Below are 18,123 nucleotides of genomic sequence, written 5' to 3'. Positions count from 1 at the left end.
AGCTGGGACTACAGGCGCCCGCCACAATGCCCGGCTATTTTTCTGTTGCAGTTTGGCCGGGGCTGGGTTTGAACCCGCCACCCTCGGCATATGGGGCCGGCGCCCTACTCACTGAGCCACAGGCACCGCCCTTGTTAACTTCTTTTAATTCAGTTTCAGTTTCTTTTCTCTTCCACTAAAACCACTGGTCTGAAGGTGATCACGACTCTCTTCTTCACCAAACTATGTGACCATCTCCTGGCCCCAGACGGTCACTCCTTTCTCCCAAAGCCCTTTCAGCCTACCCTTTATAAGTCACCTCATGTCTTAATCTGTTCCTGGTGTTATAACAAAATACTTTAGACTGGGTAATTTATAAACAACAGAAATTTATTTCTCATAGCTCTGAATCCAAGCTCAAGGTGCTGGCATGTTCAGTGTTGGTAAGGGCTTGCTGTCTGCTTCCCTCTGGAGGGAATGAACACTGTCTCCCTACATGGCAAAAGGGACAGAGGACAAAAAGAACAAACTCACTCCCTCAACCCCTTTTAAAGGGCAGAGTCCTCATGACCTAATCCTAAAGGCTCCACCTCATAGTATGTCACATTGGGTCTTAGGGTCCAATGTGAATATGGGATTGGGGGCACAGCACTACACTTGCCCAGTTCACCTACCATTTTCTTCTCTGCTCTTACATCCTCCACCCACATCTTAACCAGGAACTTTTCTGTCTCAGGCCTTTCTTCCTTTCCTACTCCCACTTTGGTAGCATTTCTGAGGGTCAGATCCTTGTTTGGACCTCTTACTTATGCTTCAATCCAGTTTTCACCTGCCTACACAACTTGGCCGCCACCTCAAATTCAAAACATTTAACTGAATTGGTCTTCACTACCAAAAGGCCTTCCTCTTTCAGCAGGGCGAGGTGGCTCACACCTGTAATCCTAGCACTCTGGGAGGGCAAGGCAGATTGCCTGAGCTCACGGGTTTGAGACCAGCCTTAGCCAGAACGAGACCCCATCTTTAAAAAATATAGCTGGACGTTGTGGCAGACGTTTGTAGTCCCTGCTACTTGGGAGGCTGAGGCAAAAGAATTGGTAGAGCCCAAGAGTTTGAGGCTGCTGTGAGCTGTGATGCCATAGCACTCTACCGAGGGTGACAAAGTAAGACTGTCTCAAAAAAAAAAAAAAGGCTTCCTCTTTCACATACCTTATTACTTTTACTCACTTTCTTCTAGATTCTGGCTTTCCTCTTTTGGCCTAACCAGGAATCTCAAAAGACTGGTTTCTGTCTGACTCTGCTTGCTCACTTCCCGTCACTTCTCAATCTTTGAATTATTTTCCCCTTTACCCTCAATCTATTCACTGCAACCGATGTTGATAAAATCACCAGCAACTCTATTTAACCTCTTGGTTCCTTTCGACAATGTTGAAATCTTCTTCGTCCGTGGATTTCAGAATAACTAGCTTTCCTAATTCTCAGTCCACTCCCATTGTCCTTTCTGTGACTGTTACTGGATTCTCTTTCTGTCCATCATGTAAATGTTGGTCTGCTCCTTGGGTTATATATCTCTGGCTGTCTTCTCCTTTCATTCTACGTTTTCTATAGTAATCCTCTGTTATCATGCCAAGTATCTGGACCCCCTTTCCCATATTTAGATAATCCTCTACCTTATTCCCATATTTAGATAATCCACTACCTCTATCTTGATGGGAGATAATATTTGAATTCTCTCTCAAAGGAGAAAAAAAGCTAGGAATTCCATTTCCTAGCTTTCCTTGTAGTTAGCACAGGATAAAGATACATAACTTGGACTACCAGATACACCTAATCCAGAATAGCAGGAATCTAAGGATTCCTCAGAGACGGTGATTGTAGAAAGGTAAATTCCATGGATAGTATTGTTAACAGGACTGCAATCACTGTCCTAAATCTAGCAGCAGTGACACTATACCAGTTCTATGGCAGGATTTTGGATCCTGTTTCCATCTGTGACTTTATCCCAGTTCTCCCAATTTCTTGAAAATTATTTGTGATGTTCTGTCCTTTTGAGTAAATTTCTTTCTCCTTAAATCATAATGATGTTTTCTGTTGCTTGTAGCTAATAACCACCCTATCACCTATATGCTCACGGAACCCAAATCTATCTCCTGACCTCTGTTCTCTATAGGCAACACAAAATTTATCATCTCCAAATCTGGATTCATCATCTCCTTTTCCAATCATATCTATCATTCTTATGACTTTTATCACAAATAACACAATTCAGAGAGACAAAATTTAGCTCCATTCAAGACAAAGGAAAACATTTAGACTTATTCTTATTTTTTCACTCTTGTTCATTTATTTATTCAACATATTTGCTGCATACCAACTACATCTTAGGCACTATGATAGATCTTAGATGATTAACCTGACATAGTCTCTGATCTCAAACACTTCATAGGGTAGTGGGATAAATCCTTTAAGAGAAAAGAAAATACTTCACATGTTTAAAATTCAAGTTCATTTGTCTTCTCTTGCCTCTATGACCTTATTTTCTCAATTATAGTCTTTATTTCCTAAATCTTAAACCTCTTCCTCTTCACTGAGTCTTACTCATTAACCCCTTATGCTGTCAATAAACTTACTTTTCTAGCCTTAAAAAAAAGGAAACTAAATGAAGCATAACTGAATTTAGGAAGGTAACCTAAACTAAACATCCAGTCTAGCTAAATTATGAAAACAGTAATCTTTGCTCAGTATTGTTACCTTCTCACTTTTTGTTAAATTGGAAAATATTTTACAAGAATAATGCACAAGTATGCTAAGCAATTTAAAAAGCAGTAATATTAACAACAGTGAATATTTATTGAGTTTTTACTTTGTTCCAGGAATAAGTTTTCAGCCCTGTACAGAAATTACCTCATTCAATCTCAAAACTCTATAAGGTAAGTACTATTATTATAACTATTATATAAATAAATAAACCGAATACAATAAAATTTATAAATGTAAACAGTCCTCTGCCTCAACATTTCCAACCAGAAATTACTCTGCCCAACTCTTTTAAAGTGTCAATTCTAGGCCAGGCAGTGGCTCGTGCTTGTAATTCTAGCACTCTGGGAGGCTGAGGTGAGTGGGTTGCTTGAGCTCAGAAGTTTGAGATCAGCCTAAGCAAAAGCAAGATCCCATCTCTACTAAAATAGGAAAATTAGCCAGGTGTCATGGCAGTTGTCTATGGTCCAAAGTTTCTGTCTTAAGTACAGTTCACTGATGCAGTGAACACTGGAAGAAAAGCTGGTTGACTTAAAATTTTGATATGGGAATTTATTTCTTTTGTGTTTCTTACAGAGCACATTATTAGGTTACATAATATACACAGCATAAAAAATGAAAGTTCATAAATGAAAGTTCTACCTGCTTGTTGGATTATTTAAAGTCTATTGGTCAATTAGCTGGTTATTTGTTGAGTTTTTATTATGTAACCAACACTGTGCTATGAGTGTATTAAGTCCTCATGAGAAATGAGTAAAGGCAATCAGTTAGATTAAGGGGCTGTAACTTAGAAAAGGGATCTGGGGGCAGCGCCTGTGGCTCAGTGAGTAGGGTGCTGGCCCCATATGTTGAGGGTGGCGGGTTCGGACCCAGCCCCGGCCAAACTGCAACAGAAAAATAGCCGGGCGTTGTGGCGGGCGCCTGTGGTCCCAGCTGCTCGGGAGGCTGAGGCAAGAGAATCGTGTAAGCCCAAGAGTTAGAGGTTGCTGTGAGCCATGTGACGCCACGGCATTCTGCCCGAGGGCGGTACAGTGAGACTCTGTCTCTACAAAAAAAAATAAAAAAAAAAGAAAAGGGATCTGGGAATCTTCAGCACATCCTAATAACTGAAGTCTGCAGGAGACAAAGTCATCTGTGTTTAGTGGTGGAGAAGAGAGGAGTTAGAACTGAGCTCTGAGATTACAAAAAGCATCTGGAAGAGCATGGTGTAATAGAATCTAACAGAAGACAGGGTTTTAAGAAGTAGGAATTGTCAGCTTTGCCACATGTTGAGAAGCCAAGGAAGATGACAGAAAGATACCTGATTGATTTAGTTGTATGGAGGTCACTGCTGGCCTTAGCAAGAGCAGTGGAGTAATTAGGGAGAATCCATTTTGGAGAAGGTTGAAGATGAATAGCAGGTGAAGAAATGGAATCAGAAGAGTGGACATTCTTTGTAAAATCGTGAGTGTGGATAGGAAGAGAGAGAATGAGAGGAAGAGAGAGAGCTTTCTTTATTTGACTTTGAAGGTGAAAATTATAGACCGATAAGGTAATCATTAATGGTGTGTTCCAGGGTGACTGATAAGGCAGTCTTTTTTTTTTAATTTTTGTAGAGACAGAGTCTCACTTATGGCCCTCGGTAGAGTGCCGTGGCCTCGCACAGCTCACAGCAACCTCCAACTCCTGGGCTTAAGCGATTCTCTTGCCTCAGCCTCCCGAGTAGCTGGGACCACAGGCGCCCGCCACAACGCCCGGCTATTTTTCGGTTGCAGTTTGGCCGGGGCCGGGTTTGAACCTGCCACCCTCGGTATATGGGGCTGGCGCCTTACGGACTGAGCCACAGGCGCCGCCCTGATAAGGCAGTCTTTATTTGGGAGTTGCAGTAATCATGCAGAGCTCGTCCAGGTTCATGCTATTTGGTGAAATATTGGCTTTTTTTTTTTTTTTTTGCAACAGCAAGCTCCCAATGACACCATGGTTTGGAAAAAGTGTTGCAAATACTCCTAATAACCATTCTCCCCTTAGAGTTTTCAGCTGAACAAAGGGCCTCCAGAAATAAAGACAATTTCCCATATTCTCTGCAATTGCATGCAGCCATGAGAATTAGTTCTGGCCAAAAGATATAAGCAAAAGTGTCCTATAACAGCTTTAGAGACTCTTCCTTAAGGAAAAGCTTATGTGTACCCCTTGACCCACCATGACTCTTTTCTTCTTCCTGCTGTGGAAGTATGGACATGATTGCTGGAGCTGATGTAGCCATCTTGGACCATGAGGTAACCTGTAGAATAGAGGCCACCAATGATAAAGCAAAAAACTAGAAGGATCCAAAATTTCTGTTGACTTCACAGAGAAAAGTTCCATGGCAGCCTTAGACCATCTATAACTGGATGTTAATGCAAGTAGCATGTAGTTTAAGACTCAATATTTTTGGATCTACTGTTATCCTTTGTCAAATCTAAATCTAACCAATAACATATAAAAGGATAGCAAGAAAAGTCCAGATTGTAATAGATATGATAAGCCATCACTGAAATGAAAACAGATGAAAAGCCATTAAAGAAAATTTGATTTAGGAAAAAATAATAGTGTTAACTCAAGACCAGGGATCCTGTCCAGGAGTCCTTGATGTTAGGAAGGAAATGGTCAGGAAAATAACCCGTGATGAAATGTGAAACATATTTCCATATTATCTAGTCCCCTTAATATATCACTGATCAGCCACAGCAGACACTTTGCAAAGCTTTAATTCGGGGGTAGGGAATCTTTTCATGTCAGAAAACCACATTAGTTTAGCTGCAATTAAATAAGGCCACATTCAAGAAACTTCAATTAGATATGCATTACAATGTATATTATTTTGTAAAATGTAACTACTATGTACTTCATAATTTTTTTTTTTTTTTTGAGACAGAGTCTCACTATGTTGCCCTGGGTAGAGTGCCGTGATGTCACAGTTCACAGTAACCTCAAATTCTTGGGCTCAAGCGATTCTCTTGTTTGCCTCAGCCTTCTGAGCAGCTGGGACTACAAGCGTCTGCCACAATGCCCATCTATTTTTGTTGTTGTTGCAATTGCCATCGTTTGTTTAGCTGGCCCAGGACAGGTTCAAACCCGCCAGCCTTGGTGTTTGTGGCTGTTGCCATAACCACTGTGCTACAGGCACTGAGCCAGTACTTTATAATTTTAAAAAGTGAAAACTATTTGTTAATTTTAAAGCTAACCAACTTTTTAATGACTTTGTTGTGTCTGCTTTTCGTTGGAAAGGATTTGAATATTTGGTTACAGCACAGAGGCCACAGTTTCAGTTGATCCTCTAGATGGGTATCAGTTATTTATGAGCTTAAAGGTATCTTGATTTGGGTTAGGTAGGACAATGTAGATTCACAGCAATAAGTGATTGGAAAGCAGAAGCATCATTTGGGCATGTACTTATTTTTCCATATTTCAATCGGATCTTCCTTAGCATAAAACAATTAAAATGTCATCTTCTGAGAGCTCAAATCAATTCCATTTGTAGTTCTTCAGTGCCTGGGTGATAGTCAATAGGTGAGGCTAAAATGCTAATTTGATGATGGTGATGTCATGATTCTCAAAGTCAGTGAACCTTTCTTTGTATTCCTCAATTAATTGAATTGAGGACAATTCAATTTGCAACCTTGCCACACTGTGCTTACATTGGCAGCACTGTACAAACAAGTCAGTAAGGTTTCATAACCTTGGTATATCAGTGTCTCACAGCTGTATTCATGTCAACATGTGGTGGTGTCTTGCTGAGTGGCATTTATTATTATGTATTTTTTTTTATTATGTATTTTTGACAGCTCTGATGGTCATTCCAGAAAAAAAATTCCAAAATTGCTTTTAAGTGTAGACTAGGTGCTGACATCAGTGCATAGCTTCCCCTGGGGAGTATTTTGAAGGTTATAGAAGTGGTATCAAGCAACGAGGTATATAACATTTTTTTTCTAGGATGAGTTCGCTAATTGTCAGACTCTGTACAGACTTAGTTTTACTTTGCAAGGAAATCTCAGGGTCATTTTTATTTCACCTGATATCACACAGAAATGATGAATTACTATGTAAATATTCTTTTTTTTTTTGGCTGGGGCTGGGTTTGAACCCGCCACCTCCGGCATATGGGGCCGGCGCCCTACTCCTTGAGCCACAGGCGCCACCCCGTAAATATTCTTTCAATAATTCACATTGCCGATTCTAAATTTTGGCTAACACCTGTCCCTGGGAAAGCTGATGGACTTTAGAATGATATGACAAATACACCAAATACCTTATTGTTCAACTTTAGCATGTTGGGAAACTGATGATGCCATGTTGCCATTGTGCATATATAATGAATAATACTTATAACTTGTTGCAAATTGTGTCTTTTTTTTTTTTTTTTTTGTGGTTTTTGGCCAGGGCTAGGTTTGAACCTGCCACCTCTGGCATATGGGACTGGCGCCCTACTCCTTGAACCACAGGCGCCGCCCTGCAAATTGTGTCTTAAAATAGTAGCTTTAGCACAAAGACTTTGCTGATGCAAAATACAATGAAAAAAATGAGAGCATCTGGATGTTATTACTTTTCATCTGTGCAATAAACTCTTCATGTTTTCCTGTCATGGAAGGTGCACTATCTGTACATACACTCACTAAATTTACTGAATTCAGTACAACTTCACAACATTTACCTCGAAAGTTATTGAAGATATCTGTTCCCATGTTCTATTCATAAGAGTATCCAAAGTGAGTAACTCCTTGTAGTATGGAAAAATCTTCTTTGTAACCCAAAAGCAGTACAAAACCTGTGCTGAGTCAGTAGTATCAGTTGATTCATGCAAAACAATTAAATAATATGTACTTCCATTAGGAAGTATTGCATGAAGCAGTTCTGTTAAGTCAAATGCTAATGCTGCCAATCAGTTATGGTTCTCCCTGAAAGTGGCAGTTGTTTGTACTTTGAAATGTTATCTGGGTCTGAGCATCCTACAACTTTGACAATGCATTATTTCACAATTCCTACATTACTCAATGGCTTCCTTTTTCCTTAGTACATAAGCTACTTTAGAAGTTGCTTCAGTGGCATTATTTCCAGATTTTACTGCTGCTTGAAAGAATTTGCTTCTGTTTTCATCTTTTAATTTCTGTAATACAACCTTTTGCTCTTGTCCTTCTAATTTAAAATATTTGTGATCCTTATGAGTGTTATAATGCTCATGAGCATTAAATTTCTTTAATGTTGATATTATAGTATGACAAAGCAAGCAAAGCATCTCATCTTTAGCAGAAACAAGATAATATTGAAATTCCCAATCCTCATTAAAAAATGTTTTCTTCAGCATTCTCTTGGTCTTTGACATGATGGGCTATTAAACAGACAAAATTTAAAAATTCTGTTGAGCAGAGCAATTATCACAAATTCTACTTCAAACAGAAACAGAAACCATTGTCAAAAGCTGGTAACAGATTGGCATATGCGACCTCCATAAACACTCACGGACCAGGCTCGTGTGGTAGTACTGCTAGTTAGGCAGGGGAAGTTGGAACTAAATTATGAGGTTAGCAGCTGTCAAATTAGCCCTTATAGCTTATTAATTTTCTAATTGTGCTGGTCAATCTGGGAGTACTATTTCATTGAAACTTACTTAATTCTTTGGTATTTTAAATACGTTCATTTTAAAAATAAAAAATATATAAAAGACAAACAAAAATGTATTAATAAAAACAACAGGATTTGTGCTGTAAAATTTGGCTTTAATCAAAAGGCCACACTTAAGGACCTCAAAGGCCACATGTGGCCTTATGGCTGCAGGTTCTCCATTCTTCCTTAATTTAAGAGAACAAAAGACACAAATGATGATTTTTTTAATTTTTTATTTAGTGAATACTTTCTTTTAACCTGTTTAACTATATATATAATTTGGTGATATATACATATATACTTTAATTTTTATCTTTTTTTTGAGACAGAGTTTCACTATGTCACCCTGGGTAGGACTTCATATTTTACTACGGGTAAGTTTAATTTTTAATTTTTTGAGACAGAGTCTCACTATGTTGCCCTTGGTAGAGTACCCTGGCATCACAGCTCACAGCAACCTCAAACTCTTGGGCTTAAACAATTCTCCTGCCTCAGCCTCCCAAGAAGTGGGGACCACAGGCACCCGCCACAACGTCCAGCTATTTTTTGATGTCATTATTGTTTAGCTGGCCTGGGCTGGATTCGAACCCACCAGCCTCAGTGTATGTGGCTGATGCTGTAACCACTGTGCTACGGGTGCCAAGCCTATATATACTTTAATTTTGGTTGTAACAGTGTCAGAGCCCATATGATTCTGGGTTTGGAAAAAATATTAAGTCAATTATGAAGTACACAGAAAAGATTCATCTGGTTGTCACTCCTTCTTCATTTGAAGGTGTAAGTCAAATAAATTATGTATAATTTATATTTATTTTTATTTTATTTATTTATTTATTTTTTTGAGACAGAGTCTCACTTCATTGCCCTTGGTAGAATGCCATGGCCTCAGCCTCATCCTCCCAAGTAGCTGGGAATATAGGCACTCGCTACAATACCTGGCTATTTTTTATTGTTGTTGTTGTTGTTGTAGATGTCATTGTTGTTTGGCAGGCCCGGGCTGGGTCTGAACCCACCAGCTCTGTTGTATGTGCCTGGCACCCTGGCTGCTGACCTATAGGTGCCAAGCCAAACATATTTTATATTAAAAACTCCTTTGAGCTAACTACTAAATCTTTATTACAAAAAAAAAAAAAAAATCCCTGATTTAACAATGACAACAAACACCAACCAAACTGATACAAAAAAGCTTATGAGAGATTTACTATGAGCTCTTGAAATACAGGACAGAATTTTTATTCTATTTACTGTATATGCTTTTTATTGAGAGATCTACCATTATAAAACTACATTTAATGGGCATGAATTTTATCCTACAATGTCAAGATATAAGAAATATCACATTGCCTTATTTCCTAAATCAAATATAGCCTGTTCTGAGACTGTAGGGAAGATTCAACCAATCTTTTATTTATTTTTTACTTTCTTTTGAGACAGAATTTCACTCTGTTGCCCTTGTAGAGCGCTATGATATCATAGCTCACAGCAATCTCAACTTCTGGGCTTGAGCAATCCTCTTGCCTCAGGCTCCCGAGTAGCTGGGACTATAGGCACTCACTGCTATGCAAGGCTAGTTTTTTCCATTTTAGTAGAAAAGGGGTATCACTCTTGCTTGGGCTGTTGTTAAATTTCTGAGCTTAAGCAATCTATCCACTTCAGCCTCTCAAGAGTGTTAGGATTACAGGCATGAGCCACTGCGCCTGGCTCAACCAATTCTTTTTGAGACTACTTTTTCTCTCCTGGTGAGGGTCCTGGAGCAATCCTGGGTTTCTGTAATGTCAAAATCAGGTGATCGAGCTGGTCCCTTGTTCTCCATGATTGCTGTCTTTCTCATTGCTCTGTTGACTACAGAATGCTGTGGTAGAGTGTGGAGCCTGCCTCTTGGGCACTGAGCCTCTAGGCAGGCTTAGAGGCTAAACCTCTTAGTTATCTTCCCACAGACTTCAAACTGACAAGTAGAGGGTCACTGCATACTGGAGGACTTGGTCCTTATCACCCTGTGATGAGTTTCTTGTCTTCCTCCCAGCTGAAGAAAGGTAAAACTCTTTCTTGAGTATAGATAAGGAAAGGAGGTGATAAAAGCCCAGGTCATTTTTCTCCTAATTATGTACAACGTTAAACTTGTATAGCTCAATAATAATGTTAACCATGTTTTGAGCTTGTTCTCACAAAATATCATTATTTAAGTGACTAACAAGTAAAATACTTTTAATTTTTTTATTTTTTTAATATATTTTTTAAATTAATTTATTTTTATTGTTAAATCATAGCTGTGTACATTAGCGCAATCAAGGGCTACAATGTGTGGGTTTCATACACAATCTGAAATATTCTCATCAAACTGTTCAACGTAGCCTTCATGGCATTTTTTTTTTTTATTTATTAAATCATAGCTGTGTACATTGATATGATCATGGGGCATCATTCACTAGCTTCACAGACCGTTTGACACACTTTCATCACACTGGTTAACATAGATGGCATTTTCTTAGTTACTGTATTTAGGCATTTGTATTCTGCATTTAGTAAGTTTCGCCTGTACCCATTCTAAGATGCACCATAGATGTGGCCCCAACAAGTAAAATACTTAATTTAACTTCTCTTAATTTAAACTTCAGTTCCCTTTCTGTCTTTGGTTTAGATGCTTACAGTGAAATTAGATGACCAACATTTGGCTCTTCTCTCTATAGATTGCCTGATTTTGTTAATTCCATCTTAATGCATTTAAGCCCCAGTGAGTTCCCTTGTGCCAGTTTCTAAACAAAATTAACATATGCCTGTATCTTTGAAAATAATTTTTTTTTTTTTTGAGAAAGAGTCTCACTGTTCTGCCCTGAGTACAGTGCTATGGCATCATAGTTCACAGCAATCTCAAACTGCTGGGGCCAAGTGATCCTCTTACCTTGGGGCCACCCAAGTAGCTGGGAATACAGGCACCTGCCACAACACCTGACTAGTTTTTATTTTTAGAAGTCTAGGCCAGGCCCAGTGGCTCACATTAATAATCTCAGCACTTTGGCAGGCAGAGGCAGGAAGATGGCTTGAACCTAAGAGTTCAAGTCTGCAGTGAGCTATGATAGTGGCACTGCACTCCAGCCTGGGTGACAGAGAGAGACTTCATCTCTAAAAGGAAAGGAAGGAGAGGAGAAATGAGGCAAGGAAAGTTAAAGAAAAGAATCCTTGTCTAGGGGAACAGGGAGGGGGGACAAAGAAGGAGGGACGGAGATTGATGTACTCCCACCTAATGGGCACAATGTAAGGGTATATGGCACACCTCCTAGGTGAGGGCACCTAACCAATGCAAACATTGTAAGCTAACTGTACCCGCCTATTAATCTGAAACAAACAAACAAACAAACGAATCCCAGTCTAGAAATGACACATGCCATTACCACTCACAATTCATTTGCCTGAATCAGCCGTATGACCCTATTCAACCACAAGGGAACCAGGAAGTATATTCCCAGAAGAAAGGAGAACCAAAAATATTTGGCAAACAATTCTAATGACTTCCTCACTAAGACAGTCTGTGTCATGATGTTGAACACATTTAATACTTAAGCCTTGAGAATAACTGTACCTTGTTGCCACACTCTTTTCCACTCTTTTGGGTTGTTTGCGCTTTGTGACTCACAGTCATGCAAAATATTGTACATAGACAATGCATAATGAATATAAGGTAATGGCTGACTTAATTATAAATTGAGCAATACCTTTTAAAAGAAAGTGCTCTTGGGAGGCTGAGGCAGGTGGATTGCTTGAGCTCAGGAGTTGGAGACCTGCCTGACCGAGAGAGAGACCCCATCTCTACTAAAAAAGAGAAAAACAAGCTGAGTGTTCATGCCTATAGTATCAGCTACTTGGGAGGCTGAGGCAAGAGGATTACTCAAGGAAAGAGTTTGAGGTTGCTATGAGCTATGATGATGCCATAGCATTCTACCCAGGGTAACAGAGTTGAGACTCTGTCTAAGAATGAATGAATGAATAAATAAATAAATAAATAAAAGTATTCTACTATTAAAGCATTATATTCTCAGAAAGAAGGGGGGATCATGATGATTCACCACCGAAAGATAATCACACTTAATATTTCAGTGGATTTCTCTTCACTCTTTTCTATGCATTTTTACAAAATTAGCTCTCATGATCAAGATTGTAACATTTTATTTTTTTATTAGTGATTGTTCATTTGTGCTGCTATGACAAGATACCTGAGACTGGGTAATTTATAAAGAACGCAAATTTTGTCATAATTCTGGAGGCTGGGAAGTCTATGACCAAGGTGCCAGCAGGTATCATGTCTGATGAAGGCCTGTTCATCAGACACACACACACACACACACACACACACACACACACACATATATAATATATAAAATATATATATTTAATATATTAAAAATATATACATATATGTATATATATATATTTTTTTTAATTTAAAGACAGAGTCTTACTTTGTCACCCTCGGTAGAGTGCCCTGGCATTATAGGTCGCAGCATCTTCAAACTCTTGGACTCAAGTGATTGTCTTGCCTCAGCCTCCCAAGTAGCTGGGACTACAAGTGCCTGCCACAATGCCCCGCTATTTTTAGAGATGAGGTCTCACTCTGGCTCAGGCTGGTCTTGAACCTGTGAGCTCAAGACAATCCACCTGCCTTAGCCTCCCAAGTGCAGGGATTATAGGCGTGAGCCACTGTGCCTGGTGGCCTGTTCCTTATAGATGGTACTGCCTTGGTGTCTTTGTATGGCAGAAGGTGAACAGAGCAAAACCAAATCCTTTTATTAGGGCTCTAATACCATTCCATGAGGGCTATACCTCATGACTTAATCATCTCCTAAAGGCCTCACATCTTAATAGTATCATACTGGCCATTAAATTCCAACACATTAGTTTTGGGGGACATACACAGTAACAGTGATATTGCTTCAAACTGCTGACTTAAATACTAATGGTTAATAACAGTTTTAGGTCACATTTGGTGTTTGGGGACAATGAATCACTAATTCTAAAACTGTTTGTTAGCATAAATCCAGCCAAGAACAAGAAAGAAATGGTCTCAAACTCCTGACTTCAAGGCATCCTCCCACTTCAGCCTCCCAGAGTGCTAGGATTACAAGCATGAGTCACTGCCCCAGGGCAAAACAAGAAAAAAAAAAAGGAACCTTGTAACACTGTAGCTGAGTTTCATTTTCTTCTGGTATTTTCTCCACCCAGGTTACTTATGAAAAGCAAAGTTTTGGAAGTTCAGGGCAGTGTGGAATTTAAGCCTCTTGAAATTGTTAAAATTATGATTTCCCTTCAAAATTATAAAAACTGTTGATGTTTCAGGCAATGACCAGTTAGTCTAGGGAATAAACTGGCCAAATAAGTTACATTTGAGTTGATTTCCTCAAATGCAGAAACCATTTAGTTGTAAACTGAGCTCTTTACAGGTTAAAGCTGATACATGAAATTTTTCAACAATTATGACCTAAATTTGGCCATTGATTCTTTTTCATTAATTTTTTTTGCCACAGCATTTGATGTGCAAATTTCATTTTCATTTCAATCAACAAAAGAAATCACAGAAAATTTAGTTGACCAAGAATCTACATAAAGACCTTATAACTGTATCTTCTATCAATTTCTCAAATATTTATGCCAGTAAATAAAACAATGACACAGCAGATTGTGAACTTCAAGATGAAACCATGAATTATTCACCTTTGTCCTTCTTCCAACTCCTAGCATAAGGCACTGCACAGAGGAAATACCCATAAACAAAAAAATGTGATACAAAGTACAATTTCATTTGTGTGTGAAAGGCATTTAAGTCTGTGTAGCTTGTTTACTTTTAACATAGCTACATTTCTTGATCTAATGTGTCACAAAATACAATGAATACACAAACATAGCTAAATGTTGAAAAATAACAAGCCTGAAGGAACACAGCTATAGTTCTTGAATCTAATATGTTAACAAAAATAACATAATCTAATGTCAGAAAATAACAATTGGGTTTGGCACCCAATGTTAGAAAATAATAATTTGGCTCCACGCCCATAGCACAGTGGTTACAGCCCTACGGCCAGGGCTAGCTAAATAACCACAACTGCAACAAGAAAATAGCTGGGTGTTGTGGCGGGCACCTGTAGTCCCAGCTGCTTGGGAGGCTGAGGCAAGAGAATTGCTTAAGCCCAAAGGGTGTGAGGTTGCTGTGAGCTGTGATGCCACAGCACTCTACCGAGGGTGACATAATGAAACTCTGTCTATAAATAAATAAATAACAACTGATTTTTGAAAACAATTTGAGGTGTATGCCTTACCAAACATCTCTTCTGTTTATTGAGTATATTTGTAGAGAGTGGATAGGCCAGGTTAATTGAACAAACTTTCATTGAATTGAAAGGTTAAGGAAATCACATTAACATAACACAACTTAACTCTAAAAATTCATGCAATTTTATCTCTTTCTTTGCCAAGTCAAAGGCACTTCAGGATCTTGAGATTAATGCATGATTAATAGTAAAAATAATGTGATTATGTTCCATAAACATATATTTGTTAAAACAAACATCAGTTATTTCTTTTTTTAAACTACTGATGTAGAAAGTTTGTAAGATTTATCAACAAATAAATCTTGCTATGTAATTATCTTTTTTTTTAAGAGACAGACTCTCACTTTATCGCCCACAGTAGAGTGCCGCAGAGTCACATAGCTCACAGCAACCTCCAGCTTTTGCCTCAGACTCCTGAGCAACTGGGACTACAGGCGCCCGCCACAACGCCCTGCTATTTTATTTTTTGTTGTTGTTGCAGTTTGCCCGGGGCTGGGTTTGAACCAACCATCCTCGGTATACGGGGGCCGGCGCCCTACTCACTGAGCCACGGGTGCTATGTAATTATCTTATGGTTTATTTCTTTATCATATATTTTAAAATGTACTCTGAAAAACAATTATCTGACCTTTTTGGCTTTATTAGTTAAAGTAAATAGAGCTATTGTGTTACACCCAAGGATCTATAGTGATTGTCTTTTGAGTACTAGAGTTACAACTTTCCTCAAGGTATTAAAAAGTAGATCTCCCAAGAACCAATGCTAAATTATAGCACTTGGTACAAAGGGGGAATGGGCTTTTGAGTGTTCTTGAGTTTGCTGACAAAGGCTTCCATCAGTAAGTGTTGCTCTACTTATTCACAAAGTAGTTATAACAGCAGGGAGAATTCCTGCACTTCAGGTTTTGTTCATAGATAAGCAAAAATGTCCACACTGGAGTAATGTCTGGTTTACTTATTAGATAAGGGTTGAAAAGTGGTAAGTGGTCAATAAACGACAGCTATTTGTAAACTATTTCTTAGTAATAAGTTATGATTTTGTATATCTGCTAGAACTAAGTCATAGTCCTGAAGCACTGCTCTCTGTCACAGTACAACTGACTAAATGTCTGCACCATAAAAATGGTCATTGTATATCTCCTGTCTAGTTAACTGCCTTATGTACTGATTCCCTAAGCAGGAGTTCAAAATCTAGCCCCGAGTTTCTGAACTCGCATTTGTGCCTCTGGTCATCAAAGAATATAGGAACTGATCATTAGAAGCTAGAAGAAAGATACTAGTTTTAAACCATTCACCAACTAAATCAAAATTTCTCAACCTTGGCAGTATTGATATTTTTAGGCTGAAAAATTCTTTGTTGTTGGGGGTTGTCCTACACATTAGAAGACATTTAGCAGCATCCCTGGGCTTCTATCTACTAGATATTATAAGCATTCCTTCAGTTGTGAAAACCAAAAATGTCTTCAGACATTGTCAGATGTCCTCCACTACTACCATCATCAAAAGATATTGGATTAAATTAGTTACCAACTTAAAGCTTAAGTGTCCAACCTTTATTTTTCTCTAATGCCTAATGGAAGAATAAGTCCAATACCAGAGATAAACAAAAAAAGGCCTCACAAAATCAGCAATTGCCCATGAGCCACAGGTTGACACCCTGATTTAAAGTTTGGTTAGTTGGTTGATTCTATCTCCTGTTTTTACTACTCCAGGGATCAGAAGTTTTGTGGAATCCAAATTAAATACACTTCTATGGCTTAATTAAGAAGGTTGCTATACTTATAAAAATCTACTAAATTATAGCAATTTGCTTTTGTTGGCTTCAGAATTAAATTCCCATCATTAAGTATCTGTCATTAAAAGAGGATCAAGGGCTGTAAATTTTGTATGGAGAAACACATTACTTCTCCTAAAAAAAAAAAAAAGACAGGTCTTCATAAGGGTGGCAATCAGGTAGAATGCCCCGTTTCTTATTTCTGGTTTAGCAGACTAAGAAATTCAGTTTTAAAATATATTAGAAAGTAATGTGCTCCAGGAAACTGATATGCATTAGTCAAATTCATAGCACACTGACATAACATAATCAATAAATTTACAAAAATAAATATCATCAAGGGTAACAAATATCCATTTATATTAAATGCCTCATTTAAGTACTTTACATAGATTAGCTCATGCCATATATTAGTTTATCACATGTCACTATAGGAGCATCTAAGCTTAACAAATTTAGGTCACACTGCTGATAAGTAATAGAACTAGAATGCAAATTCAGGTAGTCTCACTCCAAAGACCCTACTCCTAATGATAGGGGTACTGGATTCTTAGGTTCACTGATCAACTTATCCCATCTGTTACTTTAGAATTTTTTTCCAGAATAAAAAGGTTATATATGCATTGCAGAAAATTTAGAATGCTCAGGGTAACAACATCTCTTTCCAATCAGATAAACATGATCACTATCGTCATTTTAATATACTTTCTTCACTCTTTTACACATATTATATAAGCATAGCTGACCTTATACTATATAAACAAGGTTAAATATTTAAAATGTTTTTTCATGAGGTAATATTCTCAAGTTATGAAAAATTCTTAGCAAACATAATTTTAATAGTTTTAAATATACATGTGGAATAATCTTAATTATTCCCTTAATATTGGATTTTACATTTTTGTCAATTAAAGAAATATAAATATTGCCACAGCAAGTATCTTTCCATACAAATCTTTTGTCTTCTGGAATAGCTCTGTATAATTTTTCTTTCTTTTTTTTTGACAGAGTTTCATTTTGTCACCTTGGTAGAGTGCTATGGTGTCATAGCTCCCACCAACCTCAAACTCTTGGGCTCAAGCAATCCTCCTGTCTCAGCCTCCCCAGTAGCTGGGACTATAGGTGACTGCCACAATGTCCAGGTATTTTTAGGGACAGGGGTCTCAATCTAGCTCAGGCTTGTCCAGAACTCCTGAGCTCAGGCAATCCATCTGCCTTAACCTCCCAGAGTGCTAGGATTATAGGTGTGGGCTACTGCGCCCAGCCTCCGTGTAATTTCCAAAAGAAAAATTTTTGAGCTAGATCATGTGAACATTTGTAAGGTTCTTGATATGATTCGACAAATAATTCTTCCAAATCTTTATCCTTATTTATATCCCCACCAGTATGAGTGTTCACTTCACTCTCCTGTCACCAGGGGAGTTTATTCACATTTTAAACAAATTGGCCAATTAGACCCATGGGAAATAATATGTTTGTCTTTGTGTTATTATTGAGTTTGAACATCACTAAAAATGTGTAGTAGGCATTTGATTTCATATTATGTGAATTGACCATTTATGTATATACTTTTTCCATTTATCTATTTGTTTTACCTTTCTCTTTCTATTCTATTTGTCCTCACGTGGTACTATATAAATACAAGTTCTGACAATTAACTTCACAAAGTCATCTTAGAAAAAG

The sequence above is a fragment of the Nycticebus coucang genome, chromosome 1, assembly GCF_027406575.1.
Source record: "Nycticebus coucang isolate mNycCou1 chromosome 1, mNycCou1.pri, whole genome shotgun sequence".
In the NCBI taxonomy this organism is placed as follows: Eukaryota; Metazoa; Chordata; class Mammalia; order Primates; family Lorisidae; genus Nycticebus; species Nycticebus coucang.
Note: the sequence above shows the minus strand (reverse complement) of the source record.